The sequence below is a fragment of the Macrobrachium rosenbergii genome, unplaced genomic scaffold (assembly GCF_040412425.1).
Source record: "Macrobrachium rosenbergii isolate ZJJX-2024 unplaced genomic scaffold, ASM4041242v1 171, whole genome shotgun sequence".
Taxonomy (NCBI): Eukaryota; Metazoa; Arthropoda; class Malacostraca; order Decapoda; family Palaemonidae; genus Macrobrachium; species Macrobrachium rosenbergii.
In genome coordinates this window covers 1746738-1763245 of record NW_027100729.1, presented here as the reverse complement: position 1 = coordinate 1763245, position 16508 = coordinate 1746738, and the positions used below count along the sequence as shown (strand labels likewise).

At 43.1% G+C, this 16508-nt stretch overlaps 3 protein-coding genes across 3 annotated transcripts in view; 2 read left to right on the top strand and 1 right to left on the bottom strand.

The window, feature by feature from the left end:
• The window catches only part of LOC136838191 (uncharacterized), a 217875-nt gene that overhangs the window by 28296 nt on the left and 173071 nt on the right, over positions 1-16508 (top strand). The window lies entirely within an intron of this gene.
• Positions 1-16508, bottom strand: part of LOC136838140 (zinc finger protein 585A-like) — a 376081-nt gene that overhangs the window by 235449 nt on the left and 124124 nt on the right. The window lies entirely within an intron of this gene.
• The window catches only part of LOC136838170 (zinc finger protein 665-like), a 32290-nt gene continuing 16965 nt past the window's right edge, over positions 1184-16508 (top strand). Inside the window, exons 1-2 of the mRNA XM_067103045.1 lie at positions 1184-1490; positions 9344-9436. The gene's annotated coding sequence lies outside the window, so the exon portion shown is untranslated. The remainder of the gene's footprint in view (positions 1491-9343; positions 9437-16508) is intronic.

Genomic DNA, 16508 nt, shown 5'->3' with positions numbered 1-16508 from the left:
TCAAGACTCCGAGATGAGTATGGAAGGAACAAGGTTGAACCAAGTAGAGAAATTTAGATATCTTGGTTCAGCAGGAGCTGGTGATGGAAATTTGGATGTAGCAATGACACAGTGCAGGATGGGAGATTTGGAGAAAGACGTCAGGGGTCTTGAGTGACCGCTGAATCAACTTAAAGGGTAAAGGAAGAGTTTACAGTATAAGAGATTAGTGAGACCAGCTTCGATATATGGAGCAGAAACATGGGCGGTAGAGAGAGTGCAAAAGAAGAAATTGGATGCGGTAGAGATGAAAATGCTCAGATGGATGTGTGGAGTGACAAAAATGGAGAGGATCAAGAATGAAAGAACAAGAGGAACTACTAAAATCGTAGCACTGTCAAAGAAGGCCCAGGAAAGAAGACTGCAGTGGTATGGCCATGTGGTGAGAAGGGATAAGACGTTTGTAGTAGGGAGGAGAGTGATGCAGATGGAGGTGCCTGGTGGAAGAGAGAGAGAGAGGAAGACCGAAGAAGCAAAGAAGGTGGATGGATGTAGTTAAAGATGAACTGAGAGACCAACAATCACAGTCAGAGGACGATGTGTCTGACCGAAGACCCAGGTGGGGAAAGAAAGGTGTCGGAAACCTCGACCCCAAATGGAAGAGGGAAAAGATGCAGAGAAAGATGATGACGATCCTAATTTTCCATTAACTAATCTAATTGCCTCAATTGTTAATCTGCTTTCCGCTAATTACGTCATTTTTCTTCATTATAATTTATTTCATCTCAAAACTTCAAATTCTAACCAGAACCACAAATGAAAACAATGTTTAGTAGACGACTCCTAAAATGGAAGCCTATTTCCCATTATCATTAATATTATTAACTCTAATAATCTCATAATTAAGTAAATCGTCTATATTTTTCATTTATGATCCGCTAATTATATACAATTATCCATTTTTCGTTTATATCCTAAAATCAGTTCAAACCAGAACCACAAACAAACGAAAACGGTGTCTGGTAGACGACGCCTAATAATGTCTACAAACCAACGCCATTTATCCTAATTATCTCCTAATTAAACAGATTACCTACGGCTTTAATGATTTTTCCACTAATGTATAATTAGCCCAATTTTGCATGACATTAAATCAGAATCGATTCAAACTTAACCGCAACCGAAAACAGTTTAGCAGACGACGACCAAAACGTAAACAAACCTCCCTCAACCGAATCCATTATTTGCCTTAATTACCATTAAATTATCCAAGTTGTTAATAAATTATATGTTAATAATTATTTTCCCACTGATCACTTACAATTCTGCCCCAGCTGACTGATAACAAAGCGAAAGGGCCGAAACCACTTCCAAACCAGAACCACAAACCTAAACACCGTCGAGTAGAAGACGCCGAAACATGTAAACAAAAGAGCCTTCCATGGCATTGACTGCCGTCCTGCACTCGAGTGTCTGTTGAATCTTCTGTCCTTCCCCTCTTCATTAATACGGTGAGACAGTACGTGTTATAGACTGTGTTTAGATTATATATATAGAGTAACTATTCAGTATAGCCTGTATGTTGACTATAGACTGCATAGAAGGGCTGGTGCAGCCTAAGCTTGTAGGGACATCTCTGCTTCGGTGAGTTACAGGTTAAAGACTGCATATAGACTGTATATTGACTATAGACTGTATAGACAGGGCCAAAGCTTGTAAGGGGTGTGGTTGCAGAAGGTTACAGGTTATAGACTGTAGGCATTTCAACTCTATAGCCTAGTCTGTATATTGAATATATAGACTATAGACGTGGCTATTGTATCCAAAGCTTGTAAAGTGTCTGGTTATAGTTAGACTTTATAGACTGTAGGTTGTGGACTAAATATAGACTGTAGCCTGTATAGACTCTAGACTGGGCTACTGGAGCCCAAGACTGTCTGAATGGATGATATTTTCATGGTAATATTCTTGTATAGGGTCTGCTTACGGTAGGCTACAGGTCAACTGTATGGACTGTAGACTGTAAAGACTGTACTCTGGACAGCTGTAGTCTAAATGGATGATATTTTAATGATTTAAAGACTTATGGTAATTCTAGGCTATAAGATACAGCCTTCTAAAGGGTCTTCCTTGTATAGGCTAGACTGTAGACTGTGGGCTGTAGCTTAGCCTGGGCAACTGTAACGTAAGACTGTCTAAATGAATGATATTTTATATCGTAATGATTTACTGATAGGCTAATGGTAAGTTTATGCTATAGGTTTTTATAGGGTCTCATTACTGTAAGGTACATAAAGCCTGTAGACTGTAGCCTGGCCTAGTGTAGCTTAAGACTTTGAGTAAATGATAATTTATGATTTATGTATGATTTCACAAAAAATTTACGGCAACCTAATCCGTAACCGTAAAGCCTAGGTAGGCTGTACCCCTTTAGGCTAGGTTAGGCTCCATCCCTATGGCCCAGGTTATTTTTTCAGTTGATCAAAAGGCGAGAGTAGAGGAGGATTTATGCTATGAGATAACTGTAGTGAAAATTACTTCTTTCACCAGATTTTGTTGTTTCTTATTACGTGCGAGTTCTCCTGTCTTGGACTGTGCCTTAGCCATTATACAGTGGCCTTCCATCGTCTTGGGTTTGAGTTCCCTTGCATGAGGGGGTATTAACCCTGTATGCATCCACCTTTATGCGTCACCCACTCCAGGGTGCTAGTACTAGACGTGGCAGAAGCTCCTTGGGATGCCGTGTTTAGCACTAGCCCCTCAAGGATCAAAGTATTATATACAAATGGATGTATATAATACTGTGATCTCTGGATACAGTACATACTGGGTTAATACTACCTGAGAGTACAATCACGCATTTATCCTCCTTTTTTCCACTTTCCTGTTTTTTCAAAAAGTGTCTTTCTAACTCCATCCTGACTGTCCTCCATCAGTTGTGGCAAACCAGTTGCTTCTGGCATTTTTTTTTCCAATTACGTATGGTGACATTTATTTTTACTCTTTACAGAGTTTTTGTAAATAATTAATGTAAATACTGTTGTTGTTGACGGTATTGTTGTTTATTTGTTCTGTTGATTTTTACAATGTTACTTTTGGTATGAGTCTATTTATTAGGTTTGATAATGATTTTATGTTGTTAATTTTAATTCTTTGGGAGACATTGATCTGAATCCAGGCCCTGGTACTCATTATAGTAAGAAAAATTGCAAAGTACTTTACTCAAATATTTGTGGCTTATTAGGGGTTAAGGTCAAATTTTTTTGATCTCCAGATGTTTTTATCTGAGTCTCCTGTAAGTAGTAAAAGTAGTAACAAGTCAAAGGTTGAGTTTTTGATCCAGGGGTTTGATGGCCCTGATTTTATTTATCGTTGTAACATCCCACATGCACAAGGTGTGGCTGTATTCTCTAAATCCAGTTGACCTATTTATCATCAGAAAAATTTGGAGTGCAGTTGCCATGAAGTTCTATGTTTTAAAATTTTCAGTAAATTCTACAGTGTTTATATACGTATTTGCTGTTTACCGCAATCCAAATATCGACGATTCTGTATGTGACTGCCTTTTGGAATGGATTACAATGGTATGGCTCAGTCACAGGATTCAAAATCTTCATTCTTCATTTGTGGAGACTGTAATGCACATATCAGCGTGGCTGGCCTGCTCTTGAGGTCTGCGTATCCTCCTATTTTGTCCAGGTAATTGGGGAACCCACGCACATTTCTGGTAATAGATTAGACCTCATATTCAGAGATGTTCCAGCTATTGTCAAGTCCAAGGTCTGTGAATATATAGGCACTTCTGATCATTGCACCATTGAGATGGACATATCTGTCAATCAGTATTTTCCTAACTCCACAATTGGAAAAATGATGTGGCTGAAATCCAGAGCCAATTGAGATCGCATTATTGAAGGTTGTCAGGCACTTAATACAGTGTTTCAGTTACTATATTAGATCCTGATCCCAAGAAGTTAAATGAAATGCTGATGGCTATTTTAATAAGATATGTCCCTAGAAAGGTCATCAAATTTAGGACAAATGACCAGCCATGTAGATGAGCCTACCATGACAAACAGCAAATTCACCGCATGGAGACAAAATCGTTTAAATGAAAATTACACCATTTTTGTTGAGTCTCGCAGCGCTACAAATAGAACTTTGATTTTGAAGCATGAAAGGTAGGTCTTGCTCGTAAGGCCTCATATATTTATAACAGCGATTTATCTCATTTAGGTAGAGTTCTTCATGGTGGTAGGTTTCTGTTTCCTAATAGCAGTAGTTATGACTTGGAACATTGACTGATGGTCTCTTGCTTGTCATTTTTTCATAAGTTGTATTTCAACAGAGATCTTTCACATTCACAGTTGATCCCTGATCCCCTTTATCTGCCGAGAGAGAGCAACCAGATTCGCTGAACAGCAGCACCAATGTGCGGTAAATGTGCCTCACTGTCGGACTTCTCATTTCCAGAGGTCCTTTATTCCTCACACTACTGGTGGATGTCGTGCAGAACTTCAGAAGTTCAAGCTAAAATGCAGTACTTTACTACCCTAATACTTTTCTTGCGTTTTAATAAATTTTCTTATATTTATTGATATATTAATTTTTTTCTTTTATAATAAGTGGGGTCTTTTCTTTCTGTATTTCCCTTTACCTCGTTTTGCTTCTTCCTAATGAACACCATATTCTTTGGAAGCTTGATTGTTTTTCTTCACGATATACAAACCATCGGTCCTTTACATTAGGAATTGCTTATGGGGAAGTTGGACACGGCCGTTAAACTCTTGAACAAGGTGGTTAGGCAGTAACTACCATCAGGTAGGCAGGGATACCTGCCTGCCTGGATGTAAACATTCCAGTTTGCTTTCGGCCGTCATGCGTTGCAGACATGTTTTCGGATCTCTTTGCCTGACTGTCGTTGAATTCTTATTTATCATGGTGGGATCTTTCTCTTTTTTGTGTATAGATTATATGCATTTAATATTCATTAATATTCAAACCTTAAATTTGTGATAGCCTCGTATAGGTCCCCAGGATCTGTCTGGGGTGTGGCGGCCAGGGGCTTAATTTTGTAGTGGTGTAACCAATGGTAATGCTGCTCTTCCTGTAGCCCATTATATATTGATGCTTTCCCCTGTACGTTCGAGACTTAGACTGGGACGTAACAAGTTCGCTCCCCTTCTTTGGGCTCTTGTCCTCCGTGTACTAGGGCGTGACTGGTTGCTCTTGCTGCCTACTTGTGGAGTGGTTCCGGGGACAACTGGGAGGAGGGTTGCTGGGCGTCGTCGGTAAGTTTGCTTCCACAGCACCCTTGGCCGCCTCTCTGTCGTCATTGTTTCTCTCCCTAACTTCTTTCTCTCTCTCTCTCCTTCGCCTCTTCGCTTGCCACGGGCGAAGATCATGGGGGGGCGGGGTTGGGCGACCTCTTGCTTCTCAGGGTATTTGCCCTCGGAGCGAGAGGAGCCTCCCACTACTAATCATCTTTGTTTTTTCTTTCAGGTTGACAGTGAGCATCGTAGGCACAGCAGTGTTTGGCTAGATATCTCAGTATGAGATATCTTAGCCTGAATGAATCCCAACATTCATACAGTGTTTTGCTTCGGGATCAACCACAGTACCTGGTTGGGATAGCGTAGGTCCATGTCGGTGTCGCTCCAACTCTGTGTCCCATCGATTGGATCGGTCGCTATTATTTGCTGGCTCTCATGTATGCTATGGCACTGCCTCTGATGTATCTGTAGTCCCATATACTCCTGCTGTGCTTCCTGTTTTACTGCTCCCGTTGACTCAGCGACAAGTCTCTGGGCAGCTCATTTTGGTCTCTTGCCACAGCTGCCCTGATTGCTCCTGTCACCACTGGTGGCGTTCCTGTGGTATTCCTGGCCGTTGTTGTAGCTCCTGCCTACCAGACCACTCCTGTAGCTCCTGTATCAGCTGTCCTGATTGCATCTACTTTTTCTCCTGGTGGTCGTGTCCTGGGCTGCTTCTTTTGTGACCCTGCTTAGGTGCTCCTCTAGTTTCCGATGTTTCATGTCTACCATCCTGTAGAAGATGTCAGAGTGAAAGTAAAGGAAGTTGCCTTGTGGGAGGTAGCCGCCGTCTTCTTCTTCATCTTTGACTTTGTCTTCTGCTGCTTCTTCTTTTCCTCTCACGATGTTCGAGGGGGTCCCGGTAACCCGGATAGGCCTCCGTCAGCTGGAGGAGAGGAAGGCTGCTTCTTCCCCCTTGAAGTCCTTAATTGGGCATCTAGGGATTGCCTCCTTCCGAGGAGGCATTGGGTCTCTCGTCAGCTCTTCTCGACCTTTGGTTCTGGAACCAATTCACACACCCCTGGGTTTTGTGTTTTGGGAGCCGCAGACCTCAGTTTGTGCTCCCGTTACCAGTCCTATAGATTCCACCTCTAAGATGGGTGCTGCTTCAGGCGCTTGTTTACGAGTTGCTCCAAGTGCTCGGAATTCTGTGGAATATCAAGTATCCCCATCTGGCTGGAGAGTACTCTCCCTGGCCCAGTTTGGGAGCAGCGCAAGAGAAAGGGCCGAGGCACCCAGGCGTCTCGGCTCATCCTGCCAGCACTAGAAGCGCTCCCTGGGTGCTTACCAGTGCTCGGTCAGGTTCCCAACCTGATGTCTTGATCCTATCAGTTTGAACACCTGAGGAAGCAGGGAAGAGGTTCCCTTTGGGAGCCCTGTGGGACTTCTATGGGACTGCCTCTCTCCTGGGAGGCATTTTTCTTTTGTTGCCTCTTTCCACCCTTGGGTGGGAACTGACTCGCGTTCTCCTCTGGAGTCTCACGTTTCAGGGGCCATGAGAGCGCAAGAGGCCGCGCCCTCACTGCCAGTCTTAGAAGTCTACGTCAAAGACTGGTTCTGTGCGTAGCTCATTTCAATTTCTTGCGAAGCCAAAGGGAACCGCTCCTGATGATTGTTTTTCAAGATTTGGGAGAGTCATAGGGTGCTCATATTCTCTGAATCACGAGCGCTTTCCTGGCAAGAGGTACAGGACAAAAGAAAGCGCCAAGACACCGGGGTGTCTCAGTGCCTGGGTGTCTCAGTACCTGGGTGTCTCAGCACCTGGGTGTCTCAACACTGCCTGCCAGCTACTTCGGTTGCTTGGCCAGGTTTCATCCTCGTGTCTTGGACCTTAGGGTTCAAGCACGCAGGATAGCAGACACAGAATCCTCCTTTAAACCTTCTTCTTGAGGGGCTTCAGCCTTGAAGGAGTTTAGAGTTCAGGAAGTCAGTGCTAGCTCACGGCAGACGAGTTCCGCTCTGCCCAGCTTCCGATTGCGTGGCTCGGCTTAGCACGACTTACTTGCCCCACCCAGCTCCTGATTGCATTCTTGTGACTGGCTCTGCTTGTCTCGCCCCGCCCAGCCCCTGATTATGTATACTGTACATGACTGGCTCGGCTCGCCCCCCCATGCCTCCCAGTCCAGATCATGTCCATGCGATTGGCTGTGTTTGGAATGGCGCAACTCGGCCCTGCTCGGTTCCTCCGAATCAGGGTCTCGATACTGTTTGAGTGAACTTTCTGCACTTCCCGGGAAAGCACTTTTGCCACGGCACAAGCGCTCTTCTTTCCTCATGCTGCAGTCATCACCTTGGGTTGATTATCGCTCACGTTCTGCCTCTCCTGCTGGTCTTATTGGCAGGATAGGTAGGTTCTCTTTCCTCTCGGTTGTTCCAAGAGGTGCGAGATGAACAGAGAGAGAACTCCGATAAATTTGTCTTTCTTCAGAGTTTGGCAGCCGGGATATGCTTTTGAGATCGGTTCTCCGATCATCTCATAGTACAAGCAGGCAGCCAAGGAGGGTTCTTGGGATCTGTCAAGGTTTCCCTCCAGGGAGAGAGGCACAAGAGCTTCTCACTTCGGAAGCATTGGGGTGTTCTCTGCAAGTTGCAATCTCCCTCGTTTCTCAAAGAATTTCACGCCAGTTCGTCAGCATGAGGATATCCGGGACAGGACCATGGCTTCCCCAAGGAATATCTTCATTGCTTGTAACCTCACAGTTCCTGAAGGGGCCAAGAGTTTCGATGGGGTCGCTGCAGTCCTTGCTTGCGAGAGCATTCTCGACCAGATGAATACTTTTTCTTCGGACAAGAAGTTCATTCAGGTCGAGACTCCATGCTCCTTCCCTGCCTTGACAGAGTACGGTTCTTCTTGCCTTGGAGGGTCTTGCTGACTGCAGGTTGTTGTGACTCTGAATTGTCTGGACTGGGATCCCTCTTTGCCTGTCCTTGCCGTGAAGGGTATTCTCTTCCGCAACGAGAGGCGGTGATCATGGAGGACACCTTTTGGTTTCTCCCGGGCAGTGTTCTGATAGATCCACAGTGTGTTACAAGGATGTATAATTTGGCCTAAATGTCTACCTCAGAGAGACAGGAAACAGAAATGATTAGCCTTTTATAATGCTGCCGTTTGTTCTGAATTAGTTTTAGCTACCTCCAAAACTGAATGTGCAGTATACAATTTCTTTAACCAAGTCAGACATAACCATTTCAGTTAGTGGTCATTTAACATCACATACTGTAGACCCATTATCTTGAATGTCGGGGTTTATGGAATATTGAACCTGACAACAAAAAGCAGATCCAACCCGTGGTTGAATCGTTTTCGTATAAAAAAAGGTTTGCAATGTCATTTAATCTTTATCAAATTTGCCCCACATGTATAACCTGTGTATACTTGAAAGGTCCACATGACCCAGTCTGTGTATTAAAAGAAAGCAGGTCAACACTGACAGTTGGGCATCTTTAATGTGAATGTCAAAATTTCAACAGCAAATGTCGAGTTTTGGAAACAGATGAATCTTTTAGACTAGTCCCATGAGAGTCAAATATTTTGACTGAGTGGCCTGGTTAAACAACTAAATGATAAAAGTTGTGAATGGACAAGTTTTGGTTTTGTAGTCCATTATAACTAAACATAGAATGCTACTTGTATCTCTTCCATAGATTTATGCATAAGACATTGCAAGATTTTTGTACCTTATTTTTTACGTGGTTTATATGTAAACCATTGCAAATAAAGCTTTAGACTAGTTCTGCAATACTTTTTTATTTTGAAATGTTTACATGAAAGTAGCAAATTTCAAAATGACATATTTTTAGTTCATATTGATGTGGAAGTATCCAGAACATTAACAGTACCAAAATTGAACCTGTACAGAACTTGTGTTTGCAGGTTCATACAGGGACACAGAAGACAGGAATGGGAAAATGACATTTTTTCATGCATGTTTTGCCCTGCGTTAGTCTAACATTTGTATTGAATCTGCAAGAGATTAGTGTACAATATCCTTGGTAGTATATTATGTATAGAAAACTTTTATATGCTAATGGAGATCACATCTCTGCCACAGATAACCTCTGTTGTTACGGATGATCACTGATAATCTGCAAAGAAACATGTTTTCTTCAGTATCATGCTAATTTTCCTCAATGACATAGTCTAGGTAAGTGACATAAAAGTGAAGTAGTAATTGCAGTAAGAGAGAATGTCCATAAATTATATGTAGTATTTAATATAAGCTATATTGAATCTTTAATCACTTAATGACACAAATCGCTTTGTTCAAAACCCAGTCTGTGAGTTATTCATGATGCGCTGACTGAAGTTTTTGGTAGTTTTCTGCTTGTTTACTTTGAACCTTTGTTTTAAATGTTAACACACCAAAAAGTACAACTAATCTGATTTAAAATGACAGCAGAATGAGTGTCGTATTTTGATTAGTAATTTCTCAGACAATGTGCGAAGTATAATATTGATTTTCGCAGATGTAGCTCTTGGGTAGATGGGGCCTGCCAAGGCATAGTAACTGATAGAGTTAAATGGGGCCAGGGTCTGCTAAAACCTAGTCTTCTACATACGAAATATTGCATAAACATTTTCCTTGGGCATCATTTTATACTTCCAGAGAGTTCTTATGTTGTCCATGTAATAAAATCTCTAGGTATTGGTCCTGGTGTCAATAGCGAATGAGTGGCAATGAAAATGTTGAACAAATTGATAAGGCATAAGGTATTTGTTCCTCCACAATATACAAACCAGCGGTCCTTTACATTAGGAATTACTTTCAGCGGAGCTGGAAACGGCCGTTGAACTTCCAAACAAGGTGGTTAGGCAGTTAACTACCGTCCGCTAGGCAGGAGTCCTGCCCGCCCGGACGTAAACATTCCAGTTTGCTTTCAGCCGCTGTGATTGTGCAGACGTGTGTTTCTTTGCTCTCTGCCCTGACTGTCGTTGTGCTGTTTTTTCCTGGTGGGATCTTTCTTTTTTTGTTTTGAATCTGGTGTGCAGTAAACCCCCCATGTTTGCGTTCTCACAATTCACTGATTCACCTATCGCGGATTTCTCTATGGAACGTATATACACATTATTTGTGGAAAATTCGTCCATTCGCGGTATTTTTCACTGTTCCTGTGTCTTCATGGCTGGCGGTCATCCATCATCTCTTGCAAGCGAGAGGCTTTTCGTGCCGTGCAGCAACAGAGATGGCTGGATACCTCAGACAGTCCTCTGCAGTGGTATACCAGGGAAAGTGGTCTGTCTTCTGTGGTTGGTGTCATGGATGGGGTCTCTCTCCGGTCAGAGCTTCTGTTCAGCAGGTGGCGAACTTCCTCGTCTTCCTTCGCTGAGAGAAGCTTCTCTCTGTTTCAGCCGTAAAGGGCTACAGAGCTGCTGTCGCTCTAGTCTTGTGGCTAAAAGGGGTAGACATTTCATCCTCCTTCGAGATTTTGCTACTAATGAGAAGCTTTGAAAGGTCTTGAACATCCTTTTGAAGATATAATGATAATCTGCCCACATACTAACGACAGCCCTCAAAGATTGATCTGCTTGTTGAGCTCAGCATCGTTCCAATAATTTTTAAAAAGTTTTCTTTTTTGCTTATTTTCCATTTTATTTCTTGTAGAGCAGGCGCTTACACCGTGTGAGCCTGTACGATAGTCGTCAGACAGGAATCTGACCCTCAAGACTGTCTTCCTGCTTGCCCTGGCATTGGCAAAGAGAGTTGGAGGACTTCGTAGACTTTCTTTCAATGTTAAACACTCGAGGGGATGGGGCTCGGTCACACTCGGTTCCATCCCGGATTTCGTAGCGAAGACTCGGAGGACTTCATAGGTAATGACCCAGACAAGATGCTACTATGTCCCATTAGAGTGCTGCCCCACCATCTGAAGAAGACTCACCGTCTCCTGCCTGAGTGTCAACGACCCTTCGTTAGCACTGGCTCGTCCAAGAAAGAAATGTCCAAGAACATGATTTCTTTGTGGCTTCGTGAGATGATCAGGAGAGCGTGCTGTGCTGCTGGTGAAGACGACGCCGAGACCTTCTGCCAGAGAGCTCACGAAGTCAGGGGCATTGGTCCATCCCTTGCACTCCAGAAGAATATGTCAGTTCCTCAGGTACTGAAAGCAGGAGTGTGGTCTTGTCAGACCACTTTCACCTCTTTCTACCTTCAGGACATTGCCCACAAGTCCTTGGGCACTTTTTCCTTGGGACTTGTGGTGGCTGCTCAACAAGTTGTGTGGCTACCCGGCTCCTGTAACAGGACAGGGTTGCATCTCACCTAAGATGTTCAGTTGTGGATCCAAGAATGAATGTGGGAGTGACTGGCCTCTCCTTCTCCTTCCCTCTCACCCTCAATGCTTGTATTTACCTTATTGTCCCCAACTTTTAGGTTCATCCTGGCTTACTCTCTTACAAGGTTATGATTCCTCCTTCACTGGAGGGGGCCCAGAAGTCTGACAATTGATCCCACCGTTCTTCTATCCCGATCGATTGATCAGAGGCAGGCTTCCCTGTCTTGCCCTACTGACCAGGAAGAGAGTGCCAGGTGTGGTGAACTCCAGTCAGTTCATAGAGACTCACTCAGATTCCTCCCTCCAACCAGTGAGTCTTCCTAATGTAAAGGACCAAAAGTTTGTATATTGTAGGAACAACTCACAGTTTTTTAAAGTAATTGTATTTTTCCTAACTATAAAAACCTGATGTCTTTTACATTACATTTATATACCCATCTCATGCCACCCATCAATCTGACATCTGAGCCAAAAGGCAATTTGGAATGTTTACGTTCAGGCGGGCGGGATTCCTGCCTAGTAGACTGTAGTTAACTGCCTAACCGCCTTGTTTGAAAGTCCAATGGCCATTTCCAGCTTCGCTGAAAGTAACTCTTAATGTAAAGGACCTCAGGTTTGTATAGTAAGGAAAAATACAATTTACTTTTAAAAACTGTGATTTTATTGTTATTTGAGTTCTCTGTGAATTGGAATTTGGTGGAGGCCTTCATTTATGGTTTTTCTCCTTGATAGCAAAGAGCCTTCTTGCTGTTCCCTCTTCTGCTTTGTCCGTTTATGCTGTTTCTATGCCACTGCTTCTCATTTCTTGTCCAGACCATCAAGATTTTTTAGATCACAGTCTGTTTTTCACCCTCTGTGCATCATGTATCTCCTTCACTACTTCATCCTTGAATTGATCCTCTTGTGCATCTTCCATGAATCTCAGGTTCTCAGACCTCTATTAAATAGCCTTCATTTTCTTTGAAAGGACCCATCTCTCCAATGCAGAAAGGAGACCTAAAGGATGTGAATTTTTAAATACCCATCCACCAGTCCTCTCACAACTACCTCCGCTTTACCCTTGGGGAGACAGTGTTCCAATTCAAGGCACTTTGTTTTGGGCTCTCAACAGCTCCCCAGGTGTTCACCTGAGTGTTCACTCTTGTCTCAGCTTGGGCCCATTCACAAGGGATATGTCTTCTGAGGTATCTCGACGAGTGGCTAGTTCTGGCAAGCTCTTGGTCACAGTTGCTCCAGGACAGAGACTGACGTCTTGAATTTTGTCAGTACCTGGGGGTAGCGATCAATTTCAAGAGGTCTGGTCTCACACCCAAGCGAGGGTAAAGTATGTGGGCATGCTGATAGGTACAGCCGCAGTGAGAGTCTTCACCTCAGACTCGTGTGTCAGCAAGTTCAGAGAAGCAGTGCAGTTTTTCCTGTCTGGACAGGAACAACCAGCTCAGCAGTGGCAAGTCATTCTTGATCACCTGTCGTCCTTGGAGAAGCTGGTCCCTCATGGGTGGCTTCACCTTCGTAAAGGCAGACAAGCTCAGTTGCCAGGTTTTTGCTTGCAATTGCAAGCTGGAATGGCCATTAACTTTCAAACAAATTTGTTAACTACTAACAGTAGGGGGGAAGCCCCACCCACTCATCGGTCTGCATTCCACTTTGCTTCGGCTGCCATCATGTGAGGACGTCTGCTGCGCTTTTCTGCCCGACTGCTGCTCGACTTTCTTTTTGTTTTTGTTTTTAGGCGCTGTCCTGGTAAAAAAAACTTTGTAATCGTTTCCTCTCCTTGTTAAGGATAAACCTTCATACTTTGTGTGCATTCTGCAGGAAGCATGGTTGCAATCAATGGTCTGTGTAGTGAGTGTCGTGTCTGGCCTTTCAAAGAGTGGGTGAAGTTTGCCCGGTAGGAGAAGAGAGAGAGAAGTAGGTTTCTCCAGTGTCATCAGGATGCAGTACTCTGCTGATGACACCAAGGATTCACTCTGATTCCTTCTTGCCCCCAGTAAACTTCCGCCTGCTGTTAGGGAGTGGTTTTCTCCTTTAATGTCTCTTACTACTTTGTATGTAGAGAGCCAACATAGGGGAACGGTTGACTGGTTTAACTTCTCCAGGGCTGTCTCCATTTGTCTGAGGAAGAATTATTCTCCTCAGAGTAAAGAGAGATTCCCTCCCTTAACCATACTTGTTTTTTAGGTGTTGTGGAGCCCGAGGGGCTTAGAGCATCCCTAGGCTTCAAGGCATCCCTAAGCCTCAACATTCGGCTCCCAGTGGAGCTGAGCGTTGAAGGTTTGATCTACCACTTACAGGCCTCCAAAGACCTTCCAGTACTGCTACCACCGTAACTGTGACTACAGTACCTACAGTACTGCAGTCTACAGTTGCAGTGTTCACCGGTGGAGGGCCAACACTACGTCAGGGGTTCCTTTGGTCATGCCTCTGGTAGTGTGTCCCTTGACATCATCTTCCTTTTGTGACATCCATCTCCACACCCTGCTGTCCAAAGGCCTGCAATGACTGGCAGGAGAAGTCGAAGAGGCATCAAGAATCATCATTGTGGTTTTCCTCTTCATCTTCATGGTGTGCTGTCACCTCCTCCCCTCCTTCCAAAGTGGTACCAACAGTACAAGCAGAAGAAGAAGGCTGCCTCTCCCAGGTGTAATTAGTCCTGTAGGGGTTCTGATGGCTAGCCTTCTTCCATGGAGAAGGCTAAGGGATCTCTTGTTAACTGTACTTACAGTACTGCAGTTCTGCTGCCTATAGCTTGGGATCAACCACTGCCAAGGGTCCAATGTCCAGGCCCAGCGAGAGAGAGTGTACAGGCACTCACTCACCCCCTGCCCTGGAACAGTGCAAGGGTCCCGAATGGTGATGCCAGCCTGATCGCCTGGGAAAGGCAAGAGGAGGTCCCCCACCAAGTTTTCTTCTACTGTAGAGGTCTTGACTTCTAAGAGGACTGTAGCACGTCTTCAGGATGGCGCCCAACCACGCTCACGTGAACGGGACCGCTCTCCCCCTGTATGGCCATTGTCAATGTAGGTTGACGGCCACCCACGGTCTTACCCACCTACTGGGGCTTCGGCCTCCGGCAGGTCCTGTAAGCATATTTCTGAAGTCTGGAAGAAAATAAACCTCTCAGTATTAGAACCAATCAGAGCGTGATTTGGAGCGGTGACGTCGTGAGACTCTGCCCTCGTAGTGTTACCACCTATACAATTTTCTTAATTCATGCAAAAGCACCAGTTTTGAAAATGTAATCTTATATAATAGGTTATAATATTGGTAAATATAGTTATTATAGATGTATACAGAAAATATGCATCAAATATATAGTACCAGCTAATACTTACCCTGGCGCTTATGTATCATAAAAAGGAACTCAGATACGCAAGGCATATGGCAACAATGCTCAATGAAAAACTCGCAAAAGAGCTGCTGTCTCCCTGGCAATCAGCTGCTTCACTATATAATTCACGCAGAAGCACCAGGTTTTGAAAATATAATCTTATATAATGGGTTATAATATTGGTAAATATAGTTATTAAAAAGGTACCAAGATACGAAAGGCATATGGCAACATTGCTCAATGAAAAACACGCAGAAGAGCTGCTGGCAGTCAGCTGCTTCATTACATAATACTTCACCCCTTCAAATTACTTAACTACTCAGATTGGTCTAGAGTCTCTAGACATGTAAGCATTTAGTACATGAAGTAGACCAATATAGGCTGAAAGTTTAAGATTTTTGCTACTTTAATTGAATTTTCATTGGAATTATTGCACCCTTCAGCATACACAAATTTTGCTTTGTTGATCATATGTATTTCCACTGCAAGTTGATTTGTTCTTTGCTGCTTATGTACATATATATTTCTATGATTGTTTTGTAGTTTTGACTCAATGTTTATGAAATTACCAATTTAAAGTCAGGTTAGGCTAGAATACAGATGGTAAGAGGCATGTTCGGAGGTATACATGGTGTGAGACCGGAAATATAGATCTTTATTTTAGGTTAGGTGGTTGGGTTTGGTTAGGCTAGGGGAATTCTATGTTGAAATAAGTAAGAAAAAAAAAGTCATATCTGTTAACAATATCCAACAGAAGTGAGTAGCAAATTCATTCTAATCAACGAAAAATGTACCAGAAAACATAAAATTCACCTTTTAGCACAGATAAGTCATAAAGTACAAATTTACCATATCTATTGCAACCTAGGCTATGCACAGGTGTTTTTGTGCAGATATCCTAAATTATACACAACTTTGGCTTTGCTTATTTTATACATATTACCATTGCAGCCTTGGATACCAACAAGTTTTCCTTTGTTGATATTTCATGGTAAATTTTTAAATTAACACAGACCAAGCATCTGCATAGCTTGGAATATAAGAAGAAAAAAATATATACAAAAGATTATTCATACTGTACACCCATACCAAAGTTGATCAATCCAAATTGCACAGTTCCGTTGTCAACCAGACAATAAAAATTGAATAAATCATTTGTCTTAAGAGCTATAATAAATACATAAAATTAATACGATGCTTTAACGCTAATCAAAAACTATTGTGAAGTGAGAGAAATAAAAAGCAGAAAATAAGTTTCCACCTTTGCATTTGCATTGAATTAAATATATGCCAATAAAAAAATACATAAGTATCACTATTTTTCACTTAATGATTTGTGCCATGAGATTTTCCATCAGCCACGTTGCAAGAAATGGTGTGAGCCAAATTACGGGGACGTTTGGGTTGTGATGACAGCCAACACCTGTTGGATGACGGCCTTTATAAACACAGTGGTGCAGTTCCTCTTGGCCTGCCAGTTGAGCGTCTTGCGATGGAGGTTAAGGTTGGCTGACAAGGTATCTTACCTCGCCCAGCTCCACCATTCATTATTGCACTTCCAGTGCAATGCAGCAAACTGTTCAACTGGTTTGGAGTTTTTATTGAATTCAGAT